At 37.4% G+C, this 16415-nt stretch overlaps 1 protein-coding gene across 1 annotated transcript in view; it reads right to left on the minus strand.

Annotated features, from left to right (window-relative positions):
* The window catches only part of LOC131434842 (calpain-11-like), a 135193-nt gene that overhangs the window by 101566 nt on the left and 17212 nt on the right, over positions 1 to 16415 (minus strand). The gene's annotated exons all lie outside the window — the stretch shown is intronic.

Raw genomic sequence — 16415 nt, forward strand, 5'->3', positions numbered from 1 at the left:
AATATTCAAAACTCTGCTAGGAATAGTCCCTTTCTACCATTCGTTAAAGCACTCTGAGGCCCGGTAATGTTTGGACCAAGCCAAGTTATTATAATTTTGACTTGCTGTTACTACATATGAGAGACACTAGAGTGGTACAGTGGCAACAGGGTAGATTTCTCCGGAACGGGTTGTATAAAATGACAACCACAGTTGATTAACAGCATTTCAAAGTGATGATTAATATAAATATGTCCATTATGTGCTGAGAAGTATCATCAGTCATCAGTATATAGAGCAATTGTATGGGTAGTGCTGTGCTCTTACTGACTCTAAAAATCCTTCCAGGCTCGAACATAGGAAAACAACAGGCTTGCGAGGACAGCGACTTATACTTTGAACCACCGACTAGAGCACAAAGTATCCTCTGTATAAAATTCTCTGCAATGATTTGCGATCTAGTAACAAAATCCAAAATATGTTCACCTGTATTCAACCCGCACATAAATATTTATATGTGACCGTTCATGAAAAGATAACATTCATGGAAAGAAGAAGCTCATCGAGAATTCAATATTTAACCCAATTTCCGCCCTATATACTTGCCACTTGACTGAGCAAACCGAACATCCGAGAAAGAGAATGATCCAATTATGATAAAAACTAAAATATTACTCCTGGAGCATAGCTTTCATTCTCTGCCCAGCGGCGAGAAATAGGTCGTTTGAACTTTTAGACACGAAGTCGCACACGCGCCAACTTTCACACGGTTGCGCTTCGACTGGTCTTAGATATCGAGGGTCGTCTCATAATCACCAATCGATTAACATTGGCATGGTTGGTCAGCTCAGCCAATCCAGGCCCAACTTCGTGACACCTAATCATTACTTCATCATCGGTGGGCATGGAAGTTACCTCTTTTACATCAAATACAGGTAAAACCACTTTCATCCCTGTTGGGTGATGCCGCCATCAAATATTGCGTTGTGCTGTTTTGAGACTTTGAACCTGAACGCAAATCTGTGCATCCATTAAATTTCCCTTCAATTTATGTCTTATTTGCAGACAGCAGAGGTGTGATTGCGCGGTGGATAAAAATAAACAGCGACAAACCGCGACGATTGATGCCTTGGCGCGAAGTTCATCCCTTCATCACGGCAGCGAAAGCGCGAAACATGCGAGACGTCAACAAAAACAAAACTGATAAAAGGCGGATGGAAAACACATCACATGCACATGCAGATTGATATATTTTACAAGCAGTGGCTGTTCTACGTTGAAACATACATGTGCTCGCGTCACAAGCAATGGGATCAAATTGATAGTTTATGCTGAAATTTCTCTCTCATCTAGTAATTTGCATATTTTCTCCTCATCAGCCAAGCTAACGCTAGATGGTAAGCGGAACCTGAAAGCAGTAAATGAGCTTTGGAGACTTCCTAATGTATATGCGATCAAGTAAAAAATCTGAAACGATTCATTCATTTTAAGAAGAGAAATTTCATTCCTTTTTGATTTGTTGAACAATTCCACAGCAAAAGTTAGTACAATATATGTAACAGTGTAATGTGACATGTATAACAAGCTTTCATAATTACATCATATATTACAGTGAACTGAATCACTGTCCAAAGTACGACGATCGCATCATCCTGCATAGGAACGAAAACGTCAGAACCGTTACTTCGTTCTGATGACATGCAAATATGAAATGCAAGCGATTCGCAACAGAAGATATAAAAAATACAAACTAAGAGTACAATCTTATTTGCTTGGTTGACAATGCTGTTACATGATAATTACATAGCAGAAGTTGTTGGAAGTGCAACAAATTAACACGACAATTCGCTCCACCAGGAAATATTTACGGAGTGTCTGTGCGAGCTAGACACTTTTTTCATGCGTAAATACTAGCCCTAACGAGGTTGATAAACTTTGAGAACAATGATATTTGTTTGATTGAAAGATTATTTTGAGCGTATTTTTTTCTCATGCATTGCGTAACTTATAATACTAGGTATAGATTTTATCAAAAATAATAAAATAAGTGAACGTTCGTTGATAGGCTGCGCATAAAATATCAAACTATGTTCTCGGAAAAACGTGTCCATAAATAATTTAATCATTGGCATCATCCTTAAATTTGTACGATCCAGAAAGTAAGAAATTTTTCACTAAAAATGTTGTTGGTGTAGGATTTAACTTCTTAGACAGCTTTACGTTTTTGCAAAGTTTTGGGATTTTATCATTCAATAAATTATACCGAAAATGGAAGTTTGAACGATTCTTAACCTGTTAATTAGTTAGTCATCTTGAACTAACACATAGAATAGCGTTTTATGGGAATTCTAGATTATCATTTCTATTTAATGCACTGAAATTATACACTCTCAACTAGAGGTTATATTAACGGCGACAATATCTCGGAATAGAGTCATTGCACGGAATGCAATAATTATCATCGTAGTGGTCTCAGAGAGTCATTATACTTTCCATTGCATCCAGTTGTGAAAACTGACATAAACCGATGCACAGTCACTTCTCTGATCGCTGTTCGATGTGGCCATAATTCAAGAATATAAAATATCTGAATCTAGTGGTTGATGAAGCAAATTCATTCAGTTCGCTTTCACATCTCATCCAAGTCAGTCGATAAAACAAAACCGCTTACGTTGGGGACGGAAGAAACCAAGTACAGTATTGTGTAGTGAACAATAGAACGACCTCGAAATGAGTGATCCAAACGAACAAAAGCTACCGTCGACACGAAAGAATACAATTATTGTTGACTTCAGGTAGTGCAAAATTCGACATTCGATACGAGAACTTGAAGGTTTGTTTAAGGAGCAAATGCATCTTGACATTAAACGTGTGCATTTACTTCAATGCAATGAGACGAATAATGTTGTTTACATCCAGTTTTATAAAGAGTTGGATGCAATTCAATTCACTAAACACAATAATAATGTGCACTATGTGAAGCAAAAAAATACAACATTCCAGTATATATGGAAGATAGTGCTATAGAAGTGCGTTTGCATGATCTTCCCTCAAGCGTCATCGATCCTTATATTCGCAAAACTATGTTCCAATGCGGAGAGATTCTCTCTATCGAAAAAGAAAAGTGGTAAAAAATTTTCCCCGGTATCCTAAATGGCGTACGTTTGTTACGCATGCGCTTGAGGAGGCCTATATCTTCTTATGTGACATTCGATCAGGATACAAGAATCCCATGCAAATCACTTGTTACCTATGACAATCAGTTGGCCACATGTCGATATTACCAAAAAGCTGTTCACTACGGCAAGCCATGTGATAAACTGGACAAGGAGACAACTACACCAAAGGACAACGGTGCTTCCTTTACACCAACCCCAAGCAACCCCAGTACACCTGTGATAGTCACCAACAACAGTGAAGCATCCCCTTCAACGAAACCATCCAACGTATCCCCTGTAGAACAAAGCACACCAGCTGCAGTTAACAACTTACCATCCAACCAACCAGCAACTTCAAACAATGTACAACAAGGCGCATCTACAGCAACTAGCAACGAAATCAACAACAATACCACGGCAATGAATGACGAGACGAACCACGAACAAACTGCCCCTCAATCCTCGCAGGAGGGATATGGAAGCTCCTCTCTTCCTAGAAAAAGGGTGACAACAAGATCCAATACAAAAAAATGTTTATCAAAAACTCAGCTTAATCGGCTACGTAAAGCTTGTACGCAAATAGGCCTGAATGAAATTCATTCAAGATTGAACAATTGTAATGAGTTTAATACACACACACATATATATTTATATATATACATATATACATATATATATATATATATATATATATATATATATATATATATATATATATATATATATATATATATATATATATATATATATATATATATATATATATATATATATATATATATATATGTAAATTTACCTAAATTTTAAGGTCATCACATTTTGATAAGTTTTACCAGCCTGATAGAGTAGTTGTATAATAAGATTACCACGAAATTTTTTATCAAACCTCTAAATTTAAAAGCATAATCAAAAAAAATTTTTTTTTATCCTTAAACGATTTGGGAATTGATAAAAATAAATTCTCTTGGCTTTTCAAGTTGCTACCTAAATATGTAGAACGAACAAACACAGGAAATATAGCAACAGTACCCGTTTTTACCAAGTTATTACCCGTAATAAAGACTGTCCCAGAAAGTATGGACGCAACCAAAAACCGCTGCCATTTCGCAATGGTTCAGAATCTGTCAATTTTAATGGCTGCGTCCTGATGTTTATACTCTTCTCTAACCACTTGTGCAGTTGTTTATTCGTTTTCATAAGTTTGTTTCGAAATGCGTTGACTTTCAGCAGAACAACGCCCAAAAATTATGTACAAATGGTGCACAGAACGCGAACTGTCACTAAGAAACATAGCAAAAATTGAAGGAGTAAGTGAAAAAGCCGTGCGAAATGCAATCAGGAAGTTCGGTGAAGATAACATCTTTGAGGATAAACCGAAAACGGGTCGAAAAAAAAGGTCCTGCTAACCCTCAGTTGGATAAACGTATACTGAAGGCGTTCGAGCAAAAGAAGGAGGTTTCAGTTCGGGATGTGGCCAAAAAAGTGGGCACTTCGAAGTTAAATGTTCTTCGCGCTAAAGAACTTTGAATCTTCGAACCTATAAGAAGCAGAAACAACTAAAACGTAGTCCGAAACAAGAAGCATCGATCAGGCCGAGTTTTCGAAAGCTGTACAATACAATACCACAATATTATACGGTATGAGAAGGGCAAGTGTTAAACCAGTCCGAGACATCGATTGAAGTCGAAAAATTTGGTAAGAAAGCTATGGTCTGGCAAGCAATTTGTAGCTGCGGTAAGATTTCGAAACCCTTCATCTCCACTGCTTCAATGAACAGCGAAATATACATCAAGGAATGTTTACAAAAACGACTTCTACCCATGATTCGAATCCACAAGGATCCCGTTGTCTTCTGGCTAGATCTTGCTTCTTGCCACTACTCGAAATCAACGGTAGAATGGTATACTACCAAAACTTGTCTCAAAAGACATGAATCTACCAGATTGCCCACAACTTCGACCAATTGAGGAATTTTAGGCATTAACGAAGCACATCTTAGAAAACATGTCTCGGCAGCCGAAACCATTCAACAGTTCGAAAAAGATTGGAAAAAAGTGTCTGTACGGAATTTAATGAGGAACGTTCGCAAGAAGGTACGCCAGCTAGTCTACAATGGCTAAGTAGCAAATGATGAGAATAATATTCTGTTGTTGTAGTCTAATATTATCAGTATATCTAATAAAATTTGAATATCTAACACTTGTGAATTATTTACAGCGAAATCAAAGTGCGTCCATACTATCTGATACAGTCTTTAAAACAGTAAGCGATGTACCTGAACTAGTACAAAAATAGCACACCGAAATACTGGTGTCTGTGTCTGTTACTATATCGTGACATTAGTGGCGAAATAGTAAAGACTCTATCTTCGGGCCAGCAAAACATTCTGACCTTATGTACGGGGTTGGGAATCGAACCCAGGTGGACTGCGTGTGAAAGGCATCGATCTATCCATCCCATCACTCGAAAACACAACTTTAACTCCTATCTAGTAGAATATCGTTCTATCAATTGAACTGCTTTTGAACTTAACATGGCAGATGAATCTCAGTTTTCTGTTTCGCCACTCATTCGTCATTCCGAAATAGAACACTTCATATGTAATTAAACAATCTAATTTGCTTTTTGTTTTATAGTGAATGTACTAAATTTATACATTTTTCACAATTGAAAAAGAACAAACAAATCGCAGATGAACCAAACGGTGTTAAAAACCTTTTAGCCGCAAACAATTTTTATCTAGATAAATTTTGTTTTGCCACATGACAGAACCACTGTGCGACAACCACCGGCGGTCAACTTCAATCGACAACGGCGAAAAGCGAAAATCTTATGACTCAGACAGACCAACTCACTTTTACGACACGATGATGATACTTTATTATTACTTTATCGCGAGAAACAGTGACCCTTTTCGCATTCTTTCACCTAGGAGCCGAGCAAATGCACTGAAAAAGTCTGTGAACGGTGTCGTTGTCACAAGTTATTGAGTCTGATAATTATTTCGATTGCCCTACGGCATCAGTAATCGGCACGTTGCTACAGCATAGTGTGCATATTGCTTCTGTACACCGACTCATTTCCCAGTGCCACTGATGTAGTGAGCAATCGAAAACATAATAATGGTAAATACCACAAGTACGTGCCGATGACGATAGTAATTCAGAAACGACTAATATTTTCTCTGTTGTTTATTTCTAGGGAAAAGTAGGAGATATTTCGTGAGTTTCATGAGCTGTAATTTTTGGATAATCCAACATTTGATTATGACCCATCTCATGAATTGTTCAACTGTTCACGATGGGTCGTATTATTGCCAACCCTAAGATCGGTGGTGTGAAATTCCACACCAATTCGTCAACGAATATGAACTACACAGCTTCTAAAACACATCGTTTATAGTGCATCTAAACTAGGTTGCAGTTGAAAATAGAAAACGCTTCAAATTGACAGGTATACATGATTTCTCAAGAGGCGATCGCACAGTGCCGATACACATGCAATCTGCTAATCAATCAGCCAGCAGCAGCCGCCACCAGAAATTACCATATGATTATGGAGCATAGCGGGCACGATTTACACTCCCTTCCGGCACCCGTAGTAACAGCAATGGCGAAATCCCGTCGACTCGGAATCCCAGCAGCAACGGAACATCGTAGAGTGAACTAACCTAAAACTTGACATTGCTCTGAAATTTGGACTTTTTTGGTCAATATTGAACTTGCATGTTTTGTTCACCATTGTAATCATTGTCATCGATCTATAAATAGTATGTTTAAAATTATATTCGTTCTATTTAAATTACAGCCTTAAGTGAAGCTTCATAAAAAACACTTAAATTCCATCCTGCTTATTAGAATTCCGCATATCAGGAAATTGTTTAATTTATTTATTACTGTTGGAAAGAATCAATACTCTTTATAAACAATATTTTATTTTGTAATGGACTAGTACTGGAGATTGAATACAAAAAAATCGTGGTTTCTTTGTTGCAAATATGAACTACAAATACTGCATCACTGCACTGCTAATCTCGAAATATAAACTAGCCTTAGCTGTCTGGCGATAGACTACCTTCCTCCATGTTTCTCACAAGGAGCAAATTCAAATTAACCTATCAACACTTCAGAAATGAACCAGACTGTTCCCGATGTCGGTCGCTTTCCTCGGTTGCATCGGTTTCAAGCTGCAATTACACCTTTTACCATTATCTTCACCTGCATTTTGATCGTGCAGACCAAGTAAATGATTGACTATCGATCGATACAATTCGTTTCTGGTCCGTACAGATTGTGCAACAAGCCTTGAAAAGAAAGCAACTGAAGTAGTCAGCACATTAATGAACATGTGCAGCATTGATGGTGCCGATACTGAGATAATTTGCTCAACGTCAATGATCAGGTGTAGTCCTGTCTGAATCAACCAGCTCTGCTGGTTGATGCAGTGTAAATGGTTTTGTGAAAGTGTTTGTAAGCTTGTTGTAGTTTCTTTCTACATGTCAGTCGATGGGCTGTAGACGGAACCGTATACCAAGATTGTAACTAGAACAAATTGAAAAGTGACTATGAATATATATGTTAAGTGAAATTGTCTCAACCTTGCTGATTTTTTTTCCTATTTTCTATTTTCGGGAAATTAGTACTCGATTACGAGGTGTATTCAAACATCTCTTTTTGATTGCAACTTATCGGAGAACATTTTTCTCTACTAATGTCATTTCTATTTCGGTTCCTATTTGAGAAACATATTCGATAAATTTGGTATTAAGCTTCGTTACAGTCACCGCAAATATGATAACAACACAATTATGTATGTAACAATAAGTCGTCGGCGTCTGCCGCTGTAGACTGCAATCGCAACTATGCTCAAATATTCCACCATATTGGGATTAACTCTGTAATAAGACCACTCACAGGCTACTAACAGATAGAATGAAATGGTTTAAAAACTTGAACTACTTTTTTCTTAGTTTGATTATAAGTTTGGCTTAAATCAGTTGTTATGTGTGATAGAATCGAAGTACAATATAGTGTAGTTTACAATCTCGATATAAGCAATTCTTCTGGAACTTCCAGTTCCTCGCACGAGATCATTTGTTGATGACTTCAGAAATAAATTAATTCGACCTTCAGGAAGTGAAATTAAATTTTTTACTGCAGCAAGAAAATAATGGAATAAAGTATAAGAGCTGCTGTATAAATATATAATTATATATACGGCTACTCTTAGAACACGAAGTGGAGGTAACCGCGCTTGCGACAGAAAATAGAAATGTGATCTGTGCACAGCTGGACAATGTCAAATATAACATAGCCGTCTATAAGAAGTTTTATAAAATTGTACAAGATCTGCTATACAAATGACTATGTTGAAAAAAAAACTCATGGAGCCGCCTCACCAAATCGGAAGTAAGACTAATGATCTGTTTTAATCCACCTAGTGGTGTAGTAATGCCACTCTCATTAAACATCCAAGTATGGTCATCAACTAATTAGCCATAAAAATATAAATAGCTGTAAGACCAGTTTTGACAAATTCGTTACGTTCAAATTTTACTAAGATTTGGTTTCTTATTTTAATGAAGAACGCGTCTTTGTTTTCTATACACTAGTACAATTTAGGAATTCATAAATGTAAAAATTTTTTTCGGTAGTGAAAAATCAAAAAAAACTGGCACCAGTATTTTTAAGGAATATTAGTGCTCTTGATATATTATGGAAATTCTTATTTATTTAGTATCGTCGATAAGAGTTTACTGAAATCAATCGTAATCATCTTAATAAATTGAATTTAAAAGAAAAAGCATATATTTAAATTAAATTTAAAAGGAAAAGGCATAAATTTTTGATAACACAAATTTAGTACATTTTGAATTTTTTTGTTTATGCTCCACAATAACAATTCGAACAACCCATTGGAATGTCTCCTGTAGTTTCTACACAGTTAGACATGTTTAACTTTCACAACCCAGTAATTTCTTATCCGGAAGTCGAATTCAGTTAAAATTCAGTAAAAGCGAGTAGGATCATTCTTATGTGTTAGAGTTTGACAAAACCGATGTAGTCATCATTAAGAAAACGAACGTTTAATTTAGAAGTTTTTGACCACTCTTAATAACAACAACAATGAAAACGCCTGTCAAGTATACCATATAAACCGGTCGTGGAGGCTTTCAGTCATATCGAATAAACTATATTTTCAAGAATGTATTGTTTTTGATAAACGAACTATTTACCAAACAAAACAGAACAATTTAACCCTTGCTGTATTCAGACTCTCGGACAAAATTGCTACCGTCGCTATTTGCTATTTATCGCTTTATAGCCATTGAAATCATTCAAAATAGTTATTTCACGAGATTCAAACCTTTAAAAATGTATATAAGGTAAAAATAATTGCAAATAAAAGAATGCAACAAAATTATAAATAGTAATTTGGCTAATGGTTCAAGGGTTTTTCGTAAATCTTGACGAAAAAAGATTTGTTATCGTTTTGTCTTGATGATGAAAGAAAATCCTCCAAAACGTTGGCTATTAGCGTGAAATAAATAAAGCATAAACACCCACGCGATTTTTTTTTCTATATAGGAGCAATCTGTCGAACAAATATAACGAACATCCTGAACATTCGCAATCAAACAAAAGCGATGTCTGCATTGGCTGTAAAGTAAATCAATTGCCATGGTATCTGTATCTTTGCCCCAGTCTCAACCGCGAAATATCCGCACAGTTTCCAGTAGAATGAACAATCATTTTTGGATATCAAAAACTCATCATCTCACAACAACAAGCTACGTTTTATTTAATCCATGAACCTCTTCCTCCCCAATTTTCATCGGCTGTCCTCCCAAAAACAAAATACTAACGAGCAAATCAACGCATTCCCCCCACATATTCACCCACATTACCTTCGTCGAATGTGTTTAAAAATCACAAATAATATCACCACAAGTAAAAAAAACAAGTCTGATGGGGCAAAGAACTATCGAGCGAAATTCCTCGCGTCATCGAATCACACAGCGAGCGGTAAAGTTCGAAGACACTCCGTGCAGTTCACTTTGCCGAATTCGATGCGGACAATAATCTGGCAAACTTGGTGCGTCAAATGTAAGGTCGCGAACGTACGAAGGTCATTATCACTGTTCTTGACGAATATCACAATTAACTATACAATTTTCTGAAAGATACTTTTCGATGCGGATTTGTCGAAATCGGTGAGTAAGAATGGTTCGCATGGTTCTCTGGACTCCTCCAATTATCTGTCGTTAGCTATAATTTAATGTATTTTGAAAAAGACTTTCCATTATTGTTACTTTATAATTATTTCATATAAGTTAAATCGGCAAGAAAGGTAATGTCCTTTACGCCCGGAAGTAAATTCTACGATACTCAAAAGTATATTGATATATGTATGCCGTAAATAATTTGAAGAGCTTAAAATTTTGGAATCAATTTCAAATAATACCGAACCAGCTTTTCGTGATTTGTTACCTGAGAGGTTCGTCGCTTGAAAGATTTGTTTGTTCCGCTTTTGCATACTTCACTGCTTCCATTTTTATTATTTTCGTCAGCTCGCAGATCATTCTCATCATCGTAGATTCATTAACTGTGGAACGTTTCTTTCGTGGTACCTATCAATTCGAAATAAATTTTATGGATATTGAACGCTTGTTTATTGTATCTGTGCTGTCTCAGTTCGCAATCCACAGGGAAGCGTTCGAAGGCTTGGCACGAGCATATTCAGAAATAGCAGCCAATTCTGTTAGGTTGCGCTGTTTGTTGTTCTGTGCGGTTCACTCCGGTCAGATTCAGACCCAGACCGGGACCTGAGGCTATCTCGGGAGTGGCAATTTTGGGGAATCTTGTCGATGTTTTCTTCCACCTCTTCGTGGTTCACCAGCATTGACCAGCTAAGTTTTTTTTCAGTTCCGTGTTCCAGCTTCCAGCGAGAAACACGCATGTGCTGCGAGTTTAAGTTAATGATGCTTTTATCTCATTTGAGTGACTATTATCGTAAATATTTTGAAACCGAGATTGTTATTGTACACTCACTGCTGATGGTTTTGTACTTTGTATGGAATGTTATTTCTTTGTCGGGGAAGAGATGCAACGCCAGTAGCGATAGGGAGCGTGGCGGAAGAAAATGATAGAAGTTTGCAGCTATTTGTATACGACGAGTCATTCAACTGAGGAGTACGGATATTTTTATGGAACCAATTTGCTGCACTACGTTGTAAAAGTTCTCTTCTTTATTGTTCTATTGCGTTACAGTTTAAAGCGATTTCCTTGTAAGTTGGATTAATTGCTGTGTCGATATCTTTCTATAATTACATACAAGTTTATAACGACCATCGTTTGGTTATAGGAAATCGGTTAGTAGCAATTTCTGATTCGAAAAATTACTACACTGTTATCGAATTACCATAATATGACCAGTAACGGTACACTTGAATTTGAATCTGTATTTGCTACCTCTCAACTCATTAATTATTTATGTTGTAATAAAAAGATTTTTACCATTTTTCGCGATGGCAATAAACTAACATTTATGATTATTTTCTATTTATACAATAATGAATCTGTGGCAGAATATATTCCAATGTGTTGGAATATGAATACTCAGTAATTAAATTTAAATAGAAACCACTTAATGTTACTTATAATCAGTGTTGGTGATTGCCGAAAATTTGACAGAAGCTGCTCGATATTTATCAATTCTGTAAAAACACTTTCAATCCGGTAGCCGTGAGAATCGCAAGTTGACAATTATCGCAGAAAATCGAATCGATAATTCGACTTGATGATTCTCATAGTAGGTTGCAATATTTCAAAACCCTTGTGTGGAGCATTCATATACATTTTCATAGACACAACTTATACAAAGGTTATACGCACATAGTTAGAATAAGCGGCAATAGTAAAATGGTTCTATCGCAATTATCCACTGCCCATACGGAATCGGATCGCGAAACGAGAATAAGCGACCGTTTGTTGCTTCAGAGAGAATCTCCACAGCAGCGAACTAACCTTTGATTCTCAGACAGGTCATCGAGAGAAATTCGCTCTCGCACTGGTGTCTATTCTATGTTAAATAAACCATGCCGGTTTTTTTTTGTTGCTGCGATGATATCCGTCTCTCTTTGATGGCACTGATTGAATCGTGTGAAGAGTTGCTAGTGAGCGCTCTTTGATACCTTAAAAGCCATCCTTGCTTATAATGTCCAAGAACAGCGATATACAGGGTGATTTTTTAAGAGCTTGAGAACTTTTTTAAACAATAAAACGCATAAAATTTGCAAAATCTCATCGATTCTTTATTTTAAACGTTAGATTGGTACATGACATTTACTTTTTGAAGATAATTTCATTTAAATGTTGACCGCGGCTGCGTCTTAGGTGGTCCATTCGGAAAGTCCAATTTTGGGCAACTTTTTCGAGCATTTCGGCCGGAATAGCCCGAATTTCTTCGGAAATGTTGTCTTCCAAAGCTGGAATAGTTACTGGCTTATTTCTGTAGACTTTAGACTTGACGTAGCCCCACAAAAAATAGTCTAAAGGCGTCAAATCGCATGATCTTGGTGGCCAACTTACCGGTCCATTTCTTGAGATGAATTGTTCTCCGAAGTTTTCCCTCAAAATGGCCATAGAATCGCGAGCTGTGTGGCATGTAGCGCCATCTTGTTGAAACCACATGTCAACCAAGTTCAGTTCTTCCATTTTTGGCAACAAAAAGTTTGTTAGCATCGAACGATAGCGATCGCCATTCACTGTAACGTTGCGTCCAACAGCATCTTTGAAAAAATACGGTCCAATGATTCCACCAGCGTACAAACCACACCAAACAGTGCATTTTTCGGGATGCATGGGCAGTTCTTGAACGGCTTCTGGTTGCTCTTCACTCCAAATGCGGCAATTTTGCTTATTTACGTAGCCATTCAACCAGAATTATGTAGACCATAAATCGGGCGTAAAGCGCGAAACACATTTCGAACCGAACACTGATTTTGGTAATAAAATTCAATGATTTGCAAGCGTTGCTCGTTAGTAAGTCTATTCATGATGAAATGTCAGAGCATACTGAGCAAATAATAATGCATGAAAATCATAACCTCAAAAAATCTGAGCAAATACTAATGCATGAAAATCCTAACCTCAAAAAAATCACCTTTTATTTTGAAAATCTAGCAGCAGAACTTACACAATCACAACAACAACGTTACATTTTATAATTGAGAAATGTACTTTTCCCGTAACATGAATTTTATTCCTGGCTTCAGTATTCGAATCAGGTGATAAATCTGTCATTTGAAATTATCGTGGAATTTATCTCATTCATTCCAAATTTGGAATAAAAACTCTTTTTACATCAAGAAAGAATAACAAGCAAAATTTTAAAATTCGTTCAACCACTGTAGAACGGAGTTGGCTGAAGCCAAATCCTGCCAAATCCCGCGTCGACGCCGATGGGTTTTTCCTGATGTACTCAACCACTTTCAAGTCCCGGCCGGGCTGGCTGGGACCCGTTTTCCTACCGGATCAGGGCAAATTCTTCATGGAAAGGGTCTTACCGAACTTCTCGATAATATTTTTGACACTGGTGTGGTGCACTTGCACCCGTTTTACAATTTCGTTGTACGTTACACCACTTTCTGAGCACCAAGTGTGCAGAATTTTCTTTCGCGTTTCCGGATCAATTCGACTCATCATTGAAACGATAAACCTTACCGAAACCAATCGATTGCGCAGCTGTTATTGACATGTAAACAAACATGTCACCGCAAAACACGCTGCAAAAAATTAAGCAATTTCAGAGTAATAACTGTTTGAATGGTGCTAACTACTTATCAATACACTCCTTATATGCAGACGACATTAAACTATTAATGAAAATTAGAAATATCTGTCTTATAATTTGTGTAGAAATAGTTTCTGCTGAAACTGTTAGATTTTGACTTAGTCTTAGATTAAAAACACACATTTGTGGAACATTTACATTCAATTATAATTAAAGGGATTTCGCTTTAGTCAGAAATTTAAAGCTATTACATAGTAGAGGAATGCGGGGTAAAGCAGGGAAATGATCAACGAATATTCTAGAATTAAATTTATCTACAAAAAATTTACCTTTTCTCGAATCGATGAACTTGGAGTAAATAATATAATGGGACGAAATTCAATAATCTATCAATATTACATATTGTAAACGGAAATACCCAATTTAGGTTAGGTAACAAGATTAGGTAAGTAAGGTTACGAAAATTGTCATAGAAGAAATGCTTTAAACCTCCTCGCTTTGCCCTCCCTATTTTATGTGAAATTCACACTTGCAAACGATTCGGTCCTACACTTTATTTATTCAGTGGGGAATTCACTGCTTCACCATATAATTATTTCAGGTGAAAAACAATGATACGATTACTCACTTGTGTTTTACTAGTTAGCGAATCGGATAATATTGGCTAACATTTTTCTAGAACATTTATACATATCGACAAAATTCGACGTTTGAAACTCGTCGTAATACAAGCATTTTGACAGGTTCTGCAGTCATTATTATCTTTTTTTTTTTTTATTCAAGAATATAATGTTTAAGGCACACTGCTTAAGCTCTAAGATGCCAAGGGCTTTTACTAATTTTAATTTACGACTAACTTAAAACTAGGGTTGTATCATTGAGTAATGTCATATTTGGGTCGCAATGGTTGACTTTGGCAGATCCAGCCTTCAGCTGGTGATCGGCAGTGGCCGGTGAATTGAATATTTCATGAGAGTTTTCCATATGGCGTTGGTGAATGTTCATGTTGGCCGCATTCTTCGGTCCGTGTGGGTCCGCGGGAAACACCCCCAGGTTACGAATACCCGGCGGGTGGCCCGCATGCTGTTGGTAAGTTTCCGTGGGCGATGATGGTGTTGTTACAGAAGAAAATGAGAAAAAAAAATAGCGAAGTAAATATTGCGGAAAACGGAGTAAAAAGGGGATATGGGAATGAATTGACTAAAACGACAGAGATCTAATTAGTTGACATCGAGATGGTGAAGAGACGGGGAGGGGGGAAGCGAAAAGGTTAGTGACAGCACAAAGATCTTGTTAGTTCCGATGAAGATGGTGGACAGATGAGGAATCGGGATAATCGGCGGAAGTTAGTGTCGAACCTGCAGGTGAAGATTATTCTTAGCCACAGTTGAAACAACGTCGATAAATAGGAGGAACTTTCTAAGCCAGATGTAACAGATTACACTTGTATATTAATGTGTTTGAGAAACTCGTATATCAGAAGCATATATGAGCTATCCCGACTCGCCAACACATCCCGAACCGGAACTTCAGGCGGTCTACCTCGGGCCCTGAGGGATTCCAGTAGCTTCGACCTGGCGTCGCGATACTCTACGCACGACCACACGACATGCTCGATGTCCTGATAACCGTCGCCACAGGTGCAGAGCCCGTTCTCCACGATCCCGATACGCCGGAGATGTGCGTTGAATGTATAGTGATTTGACATGAGCCGTGACATAACGCGAATGAAATCACGACTCACGTTCATCCCCTTGAACCACGGTTTCGTTGATACCTTAGGAATAATGGAGTGTAGCCATCGTCCCAGTTCGCCATTGCTCCATGAAGTTTGCCAACTTTCGAGAGTTTTCTGACGAGAAATACTGAAAAATTCATTGAAGCAGATTGGTCTTTCATAAATATCACCTTCTAATGCGCCCACCTTAGCCAATGAGTCTGCCTTTTCATTTCCCGGAATGGAACAATGCGAAGGGACCCAGACTAACGATATTGAATAAGACCGTTCAGATAAAGTTCTCAAGTGTTCCCGTATTTTCCCCAGAAAATAAGGGGGGTACTTTCCTGGCTTCATTGCCCGGAAAGCTTCTATTGAGCTTAGACTGTCCGTGACAATGAAGTAATGGTCTTTGGGCGAGGTTTCAATGATCTCGAGGGTGTACTGAATAGCAGCTAATTCTGCGACGTAAACTGAAGCCGGATCACTGAGTTTGTACGAAGCGGTGATGTTTTGATTGAAGATACCGAAGCCTGTGGACTCGTTGATGTTTGATCCGTCAGTGTAAAACACCTTTTCACAGTTGACTGTTCTAAATTTATTATAAAAAATATTTGGGGCCACTTGAGGGCGCACGTGATCCGGAATTCCACGAATCTCTTCTCTCATGGAAGTATCGAAAAACACAGTATAATCAGAAGTATCCAAGAAATGAGCACGGTTGGAAACAAACGAAGAAGGATTAATATTCTGAGCCATGTAATCAA

This window comes from Malaya genurostris, chromosome 3 (genome assembly GCF_030247185.1).
Source record: "Malaya genurostris strain Urasoe2022 chromosome 3, Malgen_1.1, whole genome shotgun sequence".
In the NCBI taxonomy this organism is placed as follows: Eukaryota; Metazoa; Arthropoda; class Insecta; order Diptera; family Culicidae; genus Malaya; species Malaya genurostris.